Raw genomic sequence first — 17,500 nt, forward strand, 5'->3', positions numbered from 1 at the left:
TTGAATATATCTAATAAATTTTCAGCAAGGTTCGTATTAATAATCCTTTTCATATGTTTGCATTGTATTTATATTGGATGGGGGGGTACGAGAAAATTTTCTGAAATATCAAGGGGCACGGGTACTGAAAAAAGTTAAGAACCACTGCTCTAGAGTCTGTATCGTCTTCCAAGGGATAGACCGGTGGTCCTGTACTGGGCCATTAACACTAGAAGATAGGCATCTATTGTAAATCCCACTAATCAATGTACTTAGGAAATCTGAAAATATAAATTTTTCATATATGCAGAAAGAACCGTTTGTTTCAATCGAATTTGCCTTCAGAAAAACATCCCCAGCTATATTATGGTCTGTGCGCTCCAAGAAGTCCGTTTAGTGTGTGTAATACGTCGTGAGACATGATGCCAAATCAACCTTAGTATATGTCTCTCTTATTTTCCATCTATATGATATTTTATTTATTATTATTATGTATATAGTATAGGAATTTGTTTAATACTACGAGTACCACTTTTTAGCATTATAGCAATAATTTGAATAAATTCTACCATACGTGGCACCAGCACTTCTTCCCCATGTTGCCACGTCGAGCTCTAGTTGGGTGACAGGTGAGGATGCGATAATTGGTGGTCAAATTGGCAACGTCGCATTCAGTGGAATTTCCGCTTCTGAAAGGACTCGTTGAAGCGCAAGGACTATAGTACTTGCATCCTCCTTGTAACGCCTTGACCCAGGGTTCGATCCTAAATGATAACAATCATTTCTTTGGCTATCTGAGCATATAGGGCAAAGGTGATGGCTCAGGTATAATACGCATGTGTTGATACACAAGTGTACATGTAGGCACACACAAACACACACACACATGCGCATACACTCTGAGTTACATTTCTGTTCACAACGAGGTAGGATGAGGAAGAAAGCATATACAAACACAAGCAAAATTTTTGACCCACCAAGAGTTTTTAATGACACAAAATTAAAATTCTTTGCCTGACTTTTTTATCTACCCAAGAAAATTACCAAACTGTAAGCTACATAGGAAAATATATCACTTATTCGACAAAAAAAAAAAAAAAAAAAAAAATGGGAACTATAGTGTGTGTCAAAACTTTTGCTCCTAACTGTACACAAACATTCAAACAAACCCATCAAACAAACGAAACAAAATCATCCACTGGTGGTCAGTTGAAGTACAGTATTAAGCTCGGGGGTCTTTATCAAAGTTCATTTGATAACTTCAGACTGTACAACATTCTATCCATTGACGACGCAACACAGCGTGGCGAAAAAAATATATATACAACAAAAAATAAATTAATAAAATAAGTCCATAAATCTGCAAATAAAAATACATATATACATACAAATAAACGAGTAAATAAATATAAAAATAAATGTATATTCACACACACACACACACACACACACACACGCATACACAACAAACATATATATATATATATTATATATATATATACACACAATATATAAAACAAATTAATACACAAATAAAGTACAAGAAAATGGAAGTAAACATCAATAGTAAACAAATGAATTAATCTAATTAGATAAAAATAATTTAAATTAATAGTAAAAAATATAATTTAAATTAACAATAAAAAACAAAGATAAAAAAATAACCCCTGTTGAATGACACAAGCATTGTCTACTGTTCTGATTACCGTCTGAACACAAACCAGAAATTTTGACAAAAAAAAATTCTCCACCTAATCGAATTGGCACCTTTCCAAGTGATCAAAAAAAAAAAAAAAAAAAAAAAAAAAAAAAAAAAAAACGCTCCATTACAGTGAACTGCAACAGACCCTAGGGCCACAACACTAAGCAGATCCATGTCCCTAACTTTTACTAAGTTTAATACATTCGTTAACCAATCTACTGGTAAACCAGTTCTTGCCTATTTCCTTCTTAAAGCTGAATTAGTCCAGAGCAAAGTCAGTGACCTTTCGCCAGGAAAGCGGAACCCTTCGAGTATTAACAGGGCAAGTGCCGGCTGCGATTTACTCCCTTGCTTTTATTTGGATCTGACCCTTGGTTTATCATTAAAGGGTCATTCACACGGCCAAACGTTTTGTCAAACCCGATTTGTCAAACAATTGTTTAAAGTGATGTTTGACCGTGTATATGATTGTCAAACATGTTTGACAAACGTGTTTGACAACCAAATACCCCATTCACATGGTCAAAGGCCACTTCAAACACTTGTATAACAAACCGGGTTTGACAAACCGTTTGACTGTGTAAACAGCCCTTAACTAAACAAGCCTAACGGAGTCTCAAATAACAGGAAACGCTCCCTAGTTTTGAAATCACTGCTTTAGATATTCACTACTAACATTGAAATGAATCATTTCTCATCTAAAGAATATTCAGAAGCAGTTTCCGTCGGAATGCGGCACTGACCGACGGACGACGAAAAAAAAAAAAAAAAAAACGGGGGAGGGGGGGGGGGCAGGAGGAGCACATTGTAAATGAGAAAGCAACGCTCCACTGGGCACAACATGACTGGGAAGAGATAAGAGGTGGAGTCTTTAGATATACTTGGCTGCTGGCCAAAAAGCTTTCCAGTTCACCTGTGTATTTCCAGTGAATAATGATTATAATGAGGATGGTAATAACAGGAATAACAGTAATGTGATAATAATAATGGTAATAATAGTAATTATAAAATGATAATAATAATAATAATAATAATAATAATAATAATAATAATAATAATAATAATAATAATAACAATAATAATAATAGTAATAATAATAATAATAATAATAATAATAATAATAATAATAATAATAATAATAATAATAATAATAATAATAATAATAATAATAATAATAATAATAATAATAATAATAATAATAATAATAATAATAATAATAATAATAATAACAATAATAATAATAGTAATAATAATATAAAATCCTATTAAAAACAATGACACTAAATATTCATAATAATGATAATGACGATAATAATAATAATAATACATATTACCAAGGGCTTTTCCCCCTTTTCCAGGGGGGTACCCAAAATCAAAAGACAAAATTTCACTTCCACCTATTTCATCTCCCACCAATTTCATTCCCATTCACCACCCATCCCTCCCTCTCTCTTATCTTGGCTCCTCCTGGATGACGGGTCATACCTGCATCTCGCCCATTGGCCCGGGTCACAAGTAATGCAGCAAGACACAGTACATCCACAGAAAGGCCGCTTCATTTAATAAGTAATTCATGGTTCATTAATTCAATAATAATTTATCATTAATATTTAATTTAATAATGATTATAATAATAGTGGTAATGATAATTATAATAATAATGTTAATGGTAATGATAATTATAATAATAATGGTAATGATGATAATAATAATAATAATAATGAAAATGGTAATGATGGCAATAATGATAATGGTGATGATGATGATGATGATAATAATAATGATAATAGTAATAATAACTGTTGCTTCTATTTTCCTTATAAACCCAACAGCTAGACACTATGCAGCATCAATCCTCTCGTCTTCTTGTAGAGCTCTCCGAGAAGAAACGGTCGATTGTTATCTGTCGACTGGTAGGAGTGAATGAGCTGTCGCCGATTGTAATTCCTCCTTATGTGTAATGGATGAGAGAAAAAAAAAATGTTGAATCTAACAGAGGCCTTGAAACCAGTCCTGGGAACAAGTGCCAGCCCCTCGGTCCTCTCCGGCGTGTGGCTTGAATGGACCTACTCATGTTACTCACCATGGTCTTGGATCACGTGTTGGACTCGTGATCGACAGCTATTTCCCTCCCGGAAGAGAGTTCAGAGCTCATATATGACCGATCTATGGGTAATGCTGTGACCTTACACGCACACACACACACCCAACTCCCCTTGCACGAGTTAGAGTAATGACTCGCAGCGCAGCGATACTGAATTCATTTCAGCCCTGTGCAGGATTCGAACCCCGACCTCCGTAGTGGGAGCCGGGAACTCTACCAACAGTGCCATCGAGTCGTGTATGTGTGTGTGTGTGTGTGTGTGTGTGTGTGTGTGTGTGTGTGTGTGTGTGTGTGTGTGTGTGTGTGTGTGTGTGTGTGTGTGTGTGTGTGCGCGCGCGCGTGGCATAGCCTCTTCGGTGTGATATTACACCAAGGAATAGAAGCGCTAGCCATTTCTGACTGAAATTATTTTATGGGATTTACTTTAATATTTAAGCAAAGGCTCCATAGACTGCAACCTAATAGAAGAGTGACCTCTCTCTCTCTCTCCCTGAGAAAGAGAGATGCACAACAGTGTCTGTCCATCAACACCGGTTCCGTTTCCATTTGAGTGTACCCAATCACGTTAAAACGTTCGCGTAAAATATTCAAAAGCATGAAAATTCAATTGGATTTCAATGTGTATAAATAAACGATTATACATACACACACACACGTGTATATATATATATATAAATATATATATGTATATAATATATGTATATATATATATATATGTATATATATATATATATATATATATTGACTAGATAAACACCATATGAGGACGGAGCCTTTATTTGTACGACGTTTCGCTTATTACAGCTTTTTCAAGTACAAGTTGAGATACAAATGCTTGAGATTAAATCCCCCCCTTTCTCCTCCTCCTCTTCCTTCCCCCCCCTTTTTCTCTCCCCGTTCCCTCCTTTCCCCTTATTTAATCTCAAGCATTTGTATCTCAACTTGTACTTGAAAAAGCTGTAATAAGCGAAACGTCGTACAAATAAAGGCTCCGTCCTCATATGGTGTTTATCTAGTCAATCTTGTCGGCAGACTGCCACTTTTAAGCATATATATATATAAACATACATACACACGCACACATATATGACTCGTTTTAACGTCGCGACTTCCCCTATCAGATGGCTAGGACGGTACCCCTCTTGAAGGACTTTCTAGAGTGGAATACATGCCCTTGGTTCAACTCGCTTGCGGCAGGTTCAAACTCCCGTCACCTCGACCTCCGCCGCAAGTAGTGACGCCCTAACCCGCTCGGACAGCGGTACACACACACACACATTATATATACATATATATATATATATATATATATATATATATACATATATATATATATATATATATATATTGTGTGTGTGTGTGTGTGTGTGTGTGTGTGTGTGTGTGTGTGTGTGTGTGTGTGTGTGTGTGTGTGTGTGTGTGTGTGTGTGTGTGTGTGTGTGAACATTTCAGTACTTCCCCTATCCTGATATAATTTTGTGATTTTTTTTTCTACCACGAAACAATTTTAATCGGTTGAAAGTAACCTCTTGGGAGCGAATGAATGATTTCGTGAGAACCTTGACGGAAAGCTTTTGGTTACCATCTCTGCCTGAAACAAGTCACATTTGTTCTTTCACGCTGTATGGCTGCGCCTATGTATGTATGTATGTATGTATATGTATGTGTGTATGTTTTTATAAATGTATGTTTAATTATGTGTATGTATGTATGCTTGTATATGTGTATGTATATATGCTTGTATATGTGTATGTATATATGTATGCATATGTGTATGTATGTATATGTGTATGTGTGCATGTATTATGTATGTTTGTTTGTATGTGTATGTATATGCAAGTAAATCACAAAAAGACGTGATTCACAAAATGTATAATAAAACCACTTGGAAAATAAAATGAAAGGTGACCGAACGTTTTCGTCTATTTAAGAAAATGTCTTAGACGAAAACGTTCGGTCACCTTTCATTTTATTTTCCAAATGGTTTTATTTCACATGTGAATGTATATATATGCATATACGTGTATGTATGCATATGTATGTACAGTATATATGCATCTATGCAGAAACTTCGCCGTGAGTTAAGAATGAAAAAGCGAAGTGTTGATTGCAAGTCAAGTAACGGCGTCTCCCAGCATGAACCCGATGACAGGGCTGGTTCCAGAGTACAAAAACAAATCTAAAATATAAATCTAAAAAAATAAACATAACAGAATAATATTTGATTTCTGATACTTGTACGAATATAAACTCGAGTTACTGATATTCTACTGTAAATCTGACAAATCAAAGTTAGTCATAAAACAATTCCCTCTAGACTGAGGGTCAGGAGAGGGGAAATGAAGCGAGGTCATGACCTAGGTCATGGCTACCCAGGTCACCTTCCATGCTTGAGTGTGTGTACATTATACTGTCCTACGCAGTATCAAAAGGTCAAAAGTGAAGAGGAGGAGGATATGTAATCTTTATCGCATACCGTATATAATGTTTATTTGAGGATGCAATCTATTTCCAAAGATCCAAACGAGTTAAATGTTCTAATACATTGGTAAAGATAAACTGTAGATCCCACTTTTGGAGAAAAGAATGTGGTACGAAGATAGGTATATTACAATCATTGTCTGTAATCCTTTTCAGCGTATCACACTACATATACTAAGTTCACACACATACTCGTACATACGTACATAATACATACAAACATATACACAGACGTTAAATATACTGCGTACTCACACATACTTGCATATAAACATACAAAAATACATACGTGGAAAGTTCATTCCCAAAGATCTTACACCCTAGATTTTGCTTTTTCCTTTTTATTATTATTTTTCGCGCACCAAAAACACTGCGTATATATATATACATACACACACACACACATATATATATATATATAATAAATATCTATATATATATTTGTTATCTGACCTCCAGTCTGGGATGAACTCCGTTAACGTGTTAATCATTGAATAATTACATCAATTTGTTCCTTCGATTCCTGACGTCTCCCGCGGCTTCAGACTTGAAAGCCGGATTGCGAAAGCAGGGGGGCAAATCATCTAATCCACCGAGAAGGAGGAGGAGGAGGAGGAGGAGGAGAAGGAGGAGAAGGAGACCAGGAAAAAGATAAAAAGAAAGAAGGTCAAAAGTGAAGAGGAAGAGGAGAAGACGGAGGAGGAGAGGAGGAGAAAGAGAAGACCAGGAAAAAATCAAAAGAAGGAAGGTCAAAAGTGAAGAGGAGGAGGAAGAGGAGAGAGGAGGAAAAAGAATAAAAAGAACGAAGGACAAAAACGAAGAAGAGAAAGATGATGAGGAAGAGGAGGAGGAGGAGGAGAAGGAAACGAAGAGTATGGAGATGGAGAAAGATGAGGAACTAAGAGAAAGAAAAGGAAAGAGAAGAACTGGAGAAGGAGAAGGAGGAGGAGGAGAAGAAGGAAGAGGTAGACGAGGCTTTAATAAAGAATTTGATGAACAAAAATGCATAAACGAGGAAAACATAGATAAATAAACGAATGGATAAATGAAAAGGCGACTCATGGGCATTTGGAGCACATTCTTCCCTTCAATTCACACGGCTGGCCTTGGGGTGTTTGCATTCAACAGCTTCTTCGTTCTCTTCGGCCTCCCTCCCCCCCCCTCTCTCTCTCTCTCTCTTGCCCCCTCTCCCTCTCTATCTCTCTCTCTCTCTCTCTGACACGCACAAACAAATAAATGAATCAATAAAAACGTCCACCCGATTACAGTCAAACAGGTCTCTCGTGGGAGGTAAGAAACAAACAGGATGACCGAGATTCTGTAAATAGACACTTTTCAAGCACAGTGGCGTTCGAAAGATGTACTCCAATCAGTAACTTTTGTTTGTGTGGAAATATATTGTTCGATGCTACAGATTCTTCCTTTATACATATATATATACACACACACACACATATATATATATATATATATACAAACACACACACACACACATATACGTACACACACACACACTATATCATATATATATATATATATATATATATATACATGCTTACATTTATACTTTATATATACATGTATAAACACATGCATGCATGTCTACACTCAAACCTTATATATATGCATGTATACACACATGCTTGCATGTTTACTTTTATACTTAATATATACATGTATATAAATGCATGTTTACACTTACATTCATATTTCAAGGACTTGGCAACAATAAGCTGCACTGACATAAAACTTGTGTGGTTTAAGACTTTGACAAAGCCTGTATAAGGAAAAAAACGTAAATGACCATAATGAAATTTGGTTAATTCATTCTTACCAAACAATTTAATTAAGCAAAGACAGAGAGGAGGAGGAGGAGGAGCAGGAGGAGGAGGAGGAGGGAGAGAGGAGGAGGAGGGAGAAAGTAGGAGGAGGAGGAGGTAGAGAGGAGGAGGAGGAGGAGGAGGAGGAGGAGAGGAGGAGGAGGAGGAGGAGGAGGAGGAGGAGGAGGAGGAGGAGGAGAGGAAGAGGAGGAGGAGGAGAGGAGGAGAGGAAGAGGAGGAGAGAGGCGAGGGAGGAAGAGAAGGAGGAGGAGGGGGAGAGAGGAGGAGGGAGAGAGGAGGAGGAGGAGGAGGGAGAGAGGAGGAGGAGGAGGAGGAGGGAGAGAGGAGGAGAAGGAGGAGGAGGGAGAGAGGAGGAGGAGAAGGAGGGAGAGAGGAGGAGGAGGAGGAGGGAGAGAGGAGGAGGAGGAGGGAGAGAGGAGGAGGAGGGAGGAGGAGGAGGGAGGAGGAGGAAGAGGGAGAAAGGAGGAGGAGGAGGGAGACTTCGAACAAAAGTTAATAAAAAAAAAAACAGACGATTCCATTCATTTCAGAAGGAGACCACTGACCATATATGGGGTCTAAGCGCTGGGTGCGTGTTACGTAATATGTGCATGTCTTGACATCACTGCTGTATAGACCAAAAGCCTCGCAATACTCACGTGGCACTGTATTTAGTGTTACATCTGTTGACGAAGTTTAAAGACTTGAAGAACTGCTATGACATGATCTTCACATGTGGTTACAAATTGGGACTTATGAATTATGCATCATATATACATTACATTTACATACGCTTCGTGCGCACACACAAAACATACATTGCAAATACTCACACACATATATACATACGTACACTACATACACGTATTTACAAACATAAATTGCAATCACTATGTGTATATATAAATATACATACATTACATACATACACTTCGTACACACACACACACACACTATATATATATATATATATATATATATATATATATGTGTGTGTGTGTGTGTGTGTGTGTGTGTGTACATTACAAATACTACATTCAGACATACACATATACATACATATATACAGAAATTACACATACTGCCTACATACACATATTTCTACACATACAAACACATATATACACACAATTATTATATATATATATATATATATATATATATATATATATATATATATATATATATATATATATATGGAAAATCGAGGGAGAGAAGGGTAGTGGGGTATGGGAGATGGGGAGGGGGTGATTGGGTCATGGAAAACAGGTTGAGAGAGGGTCATATTATGGGGAGAAGACTGGGGCGGGGGCAGGGGGGACCAGATCAGGTTCAGAAGAATCTTTGGGGGGGGGGAGACAGCTGGGTCAGTTTCGGGGTACAGGGGATCATAAATAGTGGACAGGGGAGGGCAGGGGGAGGAGGGAGGGAAAGGTAAAGGAGGTGAAAGGGGGGAGAGGGAAGGAGGGGGAGGGGGAAGGAAAGGGGAGGGGAGGGAAAGGAAACAGTGAAAGGAGGATAGAAGGGAGAAGGTACGGGATGGGAGGGGAGAATGGAAGGTAAGGGATGGGAGGTTAGGGAAGGGGAGAGGAGGGGAGGGAAGGGGAGGAGCAGTGAAGGGAAGGAAAGCGAGGGGAGAAGGGAGGGAGGGAAAGTGAAGGAGGAGGGGAATAGAAAGGAGGGGAGGACAAGAGAGGAATGGGAAGGGGAGAAGAGAGGTAGGAGAAAGGAGGGAAGGGAGGAAAGGGAGAGGAGGAGAGGAGAGAGGAGGGGAGATACGAAACCGACAGGATGACCACCCGTTTCCCTCCCCTCCGGGACTGGAACAAGGACAGAGTCTGGAATAATTACTGAGACTGGAACGAAGCCTGGAACCATAACAAAGCCTGGAATTAGAGCGAAGACTGGGACTGGAAGGAAGCCTGGAACTGGAACGAAGACTGGGACTGGAACGAAGACCAGAACTGGAACGAAGACCGAGCCTGGAATAATGACGGACTGGAACGAAGCCTAGAACTAGAACAAAGTTTGGGATTGGAACGAAGACTGGGACTGGAGCGAAGCCTGGAAATAGAACAAAGTTTGGGACTGGAACGAAGCCTGGAACTGGAACAAAGACCGGGTCTGGAATGAAGACTGAGACTGGGACGAAGCCTGGAACTGGAACAAAGACCGGATCTGGAATGAAGACTGAGACTGGGACGAAGACTGAGACTGGAACGAAGACCGGTTCTGGAATAATGACTGGGACCGGAACGAAGCCTGGAACTGGAATGAAGACTAATGGTGATTAGGGCAAAACTTACGATTGTGGTATAAGGACTAACAACGAGGAATGACGATCCAGAATCAAGGAGGACCTAGGCGGGGGTAATGGGAATACACGTATATGGAAATGGAATGACGAGTGAATGGAATGGAGGCAAGGAGTGGGATAAAGACGAAGTGAGATGAGGACAGTGGGAGGAAGGTAAATGTGGGATGATGACTGGGAGTTGAGGATGAAGGAGTGTGAGGTGGACGAGAAAGTGAGACTGAAATGAGAACAAGACCATAATTAGGATAAAAGCATAAAAATAAATAAATACATAAATAAATACATATAGAAAGAGCAAGGATAAATAGTGAAACATAAGTGAAACAAGATAATGATATGACAATTGCATACAAGATATGAAGTCTTGTGGGAGCATAAGATCATCCCCTGGGATGGAGTGCAGACAAGAACGGGATAATGGGAGTTGAGGTTGAGGATAGCATGACGAGTAGGAGGAGGGAGTGCTGGGAGTAGAAGGGCACGAAGATGGGAGTGAGGAGTGATGATTGGGAGTCAAGGGCTGGGACCTTGGAGTGAGGATTGAAAATTGAATAAGGGATAGAAACTGAGAGTGTGGAATGAAGGAATGGACAGAAACTAAGATGGAATGATCAAAGGTAGAGAGACCCAAGAGGAAACTCAGTGGGGAGTGGCATGAGAGTGAAAGGAGCTGGGGAATGAGTTAGAGTGGCATGTACGAAAAAAAAAAATCGCATTAAATTCAATGATTAGAGATACGTGTTAGAAAAGTGTGGAGGTGGGAGAAGGAGGAGGGAAAGAAAACATAGATAAGAAGAGAAGAAAAGGAGGAGGAGGAGGAGGAGGAGAAGGAGGAGGAGGAGGAGGAGGAGGAGGGGGAGAAGGGAGAGAAGGAGAAGGAGGAAAGAAAACAGAGATGAGATGGGAAGAAAGGGGAGGAGAAGGAGTAGGAGGAGGAGGAGGAGAAGGAAGATAGGAGAAGGAGGAGAGAAAGAAAATAGAGATAGGAAGAGAAGAAAGGGGGAGGAGGAAGAGGAGGAGGAGGAAAGAAAATAAAGAAGAGAAGAAAGGGGGGAGGAGGAGGAGGAGGAGGAACAGGACGAAAAGGAAAGAAAATATAGATAAGAAGAGAAGAAAGGGGGAGGAGAAGGAGGAGGAGGAGGAGGTGGAGGAGAAGGAGGAGGTGGAGGAGAAGGAGGAGGAGAAGGAGGAGGAGGAGGAGGGGGAAGAGGAGGAGAGGAAGGAGGAGAGGGAGTGTCGGGGGAGGGTGGGAGAGTAGTTGGACAGACTCCCACATTCCACATGTTGCACTAGCATCCCTCCCCCCAAACTCCCCTCCCCCAACCCTCGCGCCATCTTGCATAATCGAGTTTCTGGTCCCGTAAACAGCACTCGTTCGAATCCCGCACTCGCACACAGAGGCGCGCGCCGGACCACGTGGCGCTTGCCCACCGGCAAAGGTTGTGCTACAATATAGATAGAAACAACTCAACGGGGCTTCTTGTCTACTGTTGATTTGAAGAATTAATTTAGCTTCTCGATATTTAATTAGATAAAATTATAAAGAAACTAAGTTATATGTTATCATATGACACCACTACCACCACCACCACAATCATCATTACCGCCACTATTGTTTCTTTAGTTTCACCTCCTTGACTGTATCTACTACTGGTATAGTCTTCTAATATGTTGTACTTTAACTGTGATATTGTACTTTGTTGTACAGTAACACATGAACCCTTAATGTGTACATACACACACACACACACACACACACACACACACACACACACTCGCACACCCACCCACACACGTACACATACGCACACACACACACACAAATACACTACCGCCAAGATATTTCATAGATTTCCGTGGCAACTTGGTTAACGAAAAGGGGTTATAGTCCATTGCAGTTAACCCCCTTTTACTCTGCCTGGTGCCATTTGATTCATTCTACTTTATTTTCAATCTATTCTATTAATTCATTGTATTATTATTATTACCACCATTATCATTACTATCATCATTATTATAAATTAATTTTCATTATTATTAATTATTATTATTACTACTATTATCATTGTTAACCAGTCATTATCACTATAATTTATTATTATTATTATTATTATTACTATTATCTATTATTACTTTTATTATGATCTATCATAATTATTATTCTATATATTATTATTATTATTATTATTACTATTATCTATTATTACTTTTATTATTATGATCTTTATCATCATTATTATTATTATTATTATCTATTATCATATCTTATTATTATCATTATTATTACCTATTATTATTATTATCATCCTTATTATCTTCATCATTATTATAATTTATCTATTTATTTTCTTTATTTAATTATTACATTTTTTTCTAACTACAGTGGTATCCCTTCGGTAGTCACCAGGAACTCCTCCCTTCGTCAGCCCATTGACCGCCTCCTGACGACGCCAACACCGTTCTTTAGCCGAGGTTCCTCGCCCCCACACCTTCCTCAGGGCTGAGGTGGCGATTTCCCAGATCCTCTGTCTTAGAAATGTTCTCCTCGACCCGAGGAGGAACGTCGAGAACGATGAGACTTCTTCAGGTCTTTCCACATACATACGTACGTATACACACACACACATACACACACAAACATGCACAAACACACATACACAAACATGCACACACACACAAAACATACACACGCACAAACATACACACACACACAAACATACACACACACAAACACAAACACACACACAATCATGTAACACACACCATCTGGTTCAAAGGTGCTTCAGTTCGACGACGTCTACGTCAGGATTGATAGTCCCCCGGTGCGCTACGTTCACGTACTACTCGAGTCCTCCCAGTTCGATAAGGCGTTCGACTTCGAGCTCGACTCTCCAACGGTCGAAGAAGAAGATACAGATGAGGCCGGCCGGCGAGGTCTTGGCCGGCGACATCTTTGGCACGAGTTCCTCTCGGAGGAAGAGGAAGAAGAGGAGGTGGAGGAGGAGGAGGAGGAGGAGGAGGAGGGGAGAGAGGAGGAGGAGGAGAAGGAGGGGAGAGGAGGAGGAGGAGGAGGAGAAGGAGGGGAGAGGAGGAGGAGGAGGAGGAGAACCAGGGAGACAGTGTACTTACGTAACTGGTCAGATCTGAGAGCGGACGAGCCCATAGGGGCCACAACACTCCGAAGCCAAGTAGATCAACACATGATGGTGCTGGTGTTAAGTGGTGGTGTTAGTGGTGGTGGTGGTGGGAGCGGCGCTGGTTGTGGTAGTGGTGATAGTTGTGATAGTTGTGGTGGTGTTAGTGGTAGTGGTGGTCGTGTTAGTGGTGTTACTGATGGTGGTGGTAATGGTGGTGGTGATAGTGGTAGTAGTGATAGTAGTGGTGGTGGTAGTGGTGGTAGTGGTGTGATGGTGGTGGTAGTGGTGTTAGTGGTAGTGGTGGTCGTGTTAGTGGTGTTACTGGTGGTGGTGATAGTGGTGGTGGTGATGGTGTTAGTGGAGGTAGTGGTAGCGATGTTAGTGGTGTTAGTGGTGGTGGTATTAGTGGTAGTAGTGATAGTAGTGGTGGTGGTGGTGTGGTGGTGGTGTTAGTGGGAAATTGTCCGAACTCCCACAGGGGCACTTCACAAGGCCTCTTCAAATCCCTAAACACAATTATATGCATTCAAAGAGACTATGGCGACACCCCTACGGAGCAAAGGCACGTAGCATTCTGGTGCCCTCATGAAATCTCTCCGGTACCACCTCTTAGGCACGATGGCGTAACCCATGACAGAAGTGCTGGTAATCGGGTGATGAAGAACAAGTCATAATTACACACCACTCTACTTCCTTTAACGATTTGGGGTCTACAACCTTCCTGTCGCCACACAATGTTCAAGATTAATTTTTATCTTATGTATCTCTTTAGCATGTACAGACATACACACACCCATGCATATATATATATATATATATATATATATATATATATATATATATATATGTGTGTGTGTGTGTGTGTGTGTGTGTGTGTGTGTGTGTGTGTGTGTGTGTGTGTGTGTGTGCGTGCTCGTGTGTACGTCCTTATTATAACTACCGCCAAGCGATTTTATTCATCTGCAGAAACATATTTCGACGTTTAAAGATTAACAATACATCCAATATTAAACAACCACAACAACAACAACATTTGGGGCAATGATACAAATTGGACGACTTCTTGTAGCACATCAGTCACTGACCCTACAACCCTTTGCATTCCTCAGTACAACATTTATAACCACAACCCTAACACACAGATGAACACACTAACACTCTTACCTACAAGCAGAATACCGAGAATAAAAACATTACAACCTATCTAGTGATATGGGCAAAACTTACAACTCACAACCCTTAACCTCTGTATTTTTGTGAGTCACCGAGCACAACCTGTTGCCTAATGATCTCGTCCACTTAGAGAGCATTGCAACTCTTGCGTCATCATCAAATCTTTTAAGGTGGCTGCACACTAGGCTAGTATGCTACTTGCTTTTGTTACTTCGTTTGAGTAGGAACAATTGTCCACGTGGATAGAAGCGCTGGTAAGCTCTCCCAAGGGGGGTGGGGGGTTTACAAGCGAACGGGAATCTTCTAATAGAAAATGGGGGTAAAACGCTATTTTTTCTGAAATTTTGAGAAAAAAATTGAGAAAATTTATCATGCTTTGGTTACTTCTGAAGAGAGTGACAGAGAGCTCAGATCCAAAGCCCCTAAATTGCAGTGAAAATTGTAATAAATTCATAATTAAACAAATGAATATAATAAATGTATAAACAAATAAATACGAACTTGTTGCTACATCTCTACCAGTGACCCCACAACCACATAAATGGATCAGAAACTTGGACTTCCCAAAGATGTAGGTCCCCACTGATACAACCACAAATGCAACATATATATACATATATATATATATGTATGTGTGTGTGTGTGTGTGTGTGTGTGTGTGTGTGTGTGTGTGTGTGTGTGTGTGTAATATATATATGTATATATAATTACACACAAAATGCATATATATCCATAATAAAATCGTTCAGCTCTGTGATCTAACGGGATCAAGAAAGTCTTCATTCCATTACAGGACTCAAGTTCTTCTTGAACTTGAATAAAAGCGTCTGGCTTTGACAAGAACAAACCCATTACAACAAGACCAAAGCCATTACGGTGGGCAGTGAACCCTTCCACGTTAACATAGTCTTTACACATCCTTCTTCTTTGGTACCTAACTCTTCTTCACACTATAAGGCCTCCTGCTGGTCTGATTGTCCGGATACCTTATTAATTTACCTCAAATATCATATCGTAGGAAACTCTGATCCGGATTTTCTTCTAGACAGATCTTTCTGGGGTGCATGTGGACCTATGTACCAAATCTGACAAAGTTCCGTTGAGAAATAACTTCGAAACAAACAGACGAACAAACAAACCTTGGCGCTTATGATACAGATTTCATCATGAGGAAATTCGATCGAGGTGAGGGGGAGGGGGAGAAAGAGGGGAAAGGGGGGAAAGGGGGGGAAGGGGGGAGAGGTCGGTCGCTCATTAGCACAAGACAAGATGATACATTCGGGCCAAGGGCCATTTATAACCGAGGCTTTCCGACTGTGATATTGAGCAAGACCTACCCGGTCGAAGAACCAAACATATTGCTCGTTTCTCAAAAAACTTTCTATCATATGTAAGGAGAGAGGGAGAGGAAGGGAGAAGGAGGGAGAAGGAGGGAGAAGGAGGGAGAAGGAGGGAAGGGAGGGAGGGAAGGGAGAGGGAGGGAAGGGAGAGGGAGGGAGGAAGAAGGAGGACGGGGAGAGAAGATGAGGGAAATAGGGAGAGGGAAGGAGTGGGGGGTGGGGGATGGATAGGAAAGAGGGAGGGATTGGGAAGAAGGAGGGAGAGGGAGGAGGAAAGGAGTAGTGGAGAGGGAGTGGGAGGGATAGGGGAGAGGGAGGGAGAGAGGGAGGGGAGGAATAGGGAGGAGGGGGAAAGGAAGGGGAGGGATAGAAGAGAAGGAGGGAGTGGGAGGGATAGGAGAGAGGAAGGGACACAGGGAGGGGAGGGGAGAGGGATGGACGAGGGAAAGGGAGGGAGAGGAGGAGGGAGAGGGGAAGACGAGGGAGGAGAGAGAAGGGGGAGTAGGGGGAGGGAGAGGGGAGAGAGAGGGAGAGGAGAGGGGAGATGAAGGGAGATGGAGGTAGAGGGGGAGGTAGAGGGGGAGGGGAGGGAGAGGGGAAGTGAGAGAGACAGAAGGTGAAAGCGAGAAGGTTAGAGGTGGGGGTGGGAGAGAAGAGGAAGGCAAGAAATTATTTTTTATGTCTTCAGTAACTAGCGCTTCTACCATGGGGACAATACCATCACACCAAAGAGATTGGAGAAAAAAAAAAAATGGAGAGTAGTTTCCAATCACATAAGAATGCTACGTGGCTCTGACCCATAGGGGTGTCACTAAAGTTTCTCAGATATTGACTGCATAAAAATTGAGCAGTCAATACCTTAAACGGGAAGAGCAAAAGGTAGAAAAAGGAAGAGACGTGGGGAGGAGAGGAGATGGGAGATAGGAAAAAGGAAGAGAAGGAGAGGGAGAGGGAGAGGGAGAGGGAGAGAGAGATCAGGGGAGGGTACGGGAGGGGAAGAGGAAGAGGGAGGGGGAAAGGATGAAGGAGGGGGAAAGGAGGAGGGGGAAAGGAGGAGGGAGAGTAGAAGGGAGAAGAGGAAGAGGGAGGGGGAGATGTTGAGGGAGGAGGAGAGGGAGAAGGAGGGAGAGAGGAGGAAAAGGGAGGGTAAGTGGGAGAGGAAGTGGGGAGAAGGAGTGGGGAGGAGGCGAGGGAGGGAGAGCGGGAGGGGAAGAACGAGGGGAGGGAATGGGAGAAGTGGAAGACGGAAGGGGAAAGGAGAGGGAGGGGAGAGGGAGAGGAAGAAGAATGAGACGGAGGAGAGGGAGAGGAAGAGAGTGACAGGGAGGAGAGGGAGAGAGAGGGAGAGGGAGTGAGAGTGAAAGGGAGGAGAGGGAGAGGGAGTGAGAGGGGAGGTTTGTTGGGGGGGCTCTCTTCATAGGAAAGGTCCTGCCGCCAAGCGATTTTA

This window comes from Oratosquilla oratoria, chromosome 33, assembly GCF_046742065.1.
Source record: "Oratosquilla oratoria isolate Oo_2021 chromosome 33, ASM4674206v1, whole genome shotgun sequence".
NCBI classification, from domain to species: Eukaryota; Metazoa; Arthropoda; class Malacostraca; order Stomatopoda; family Squillidae; genus Oratosquilla; species Oratosquilla oratoria.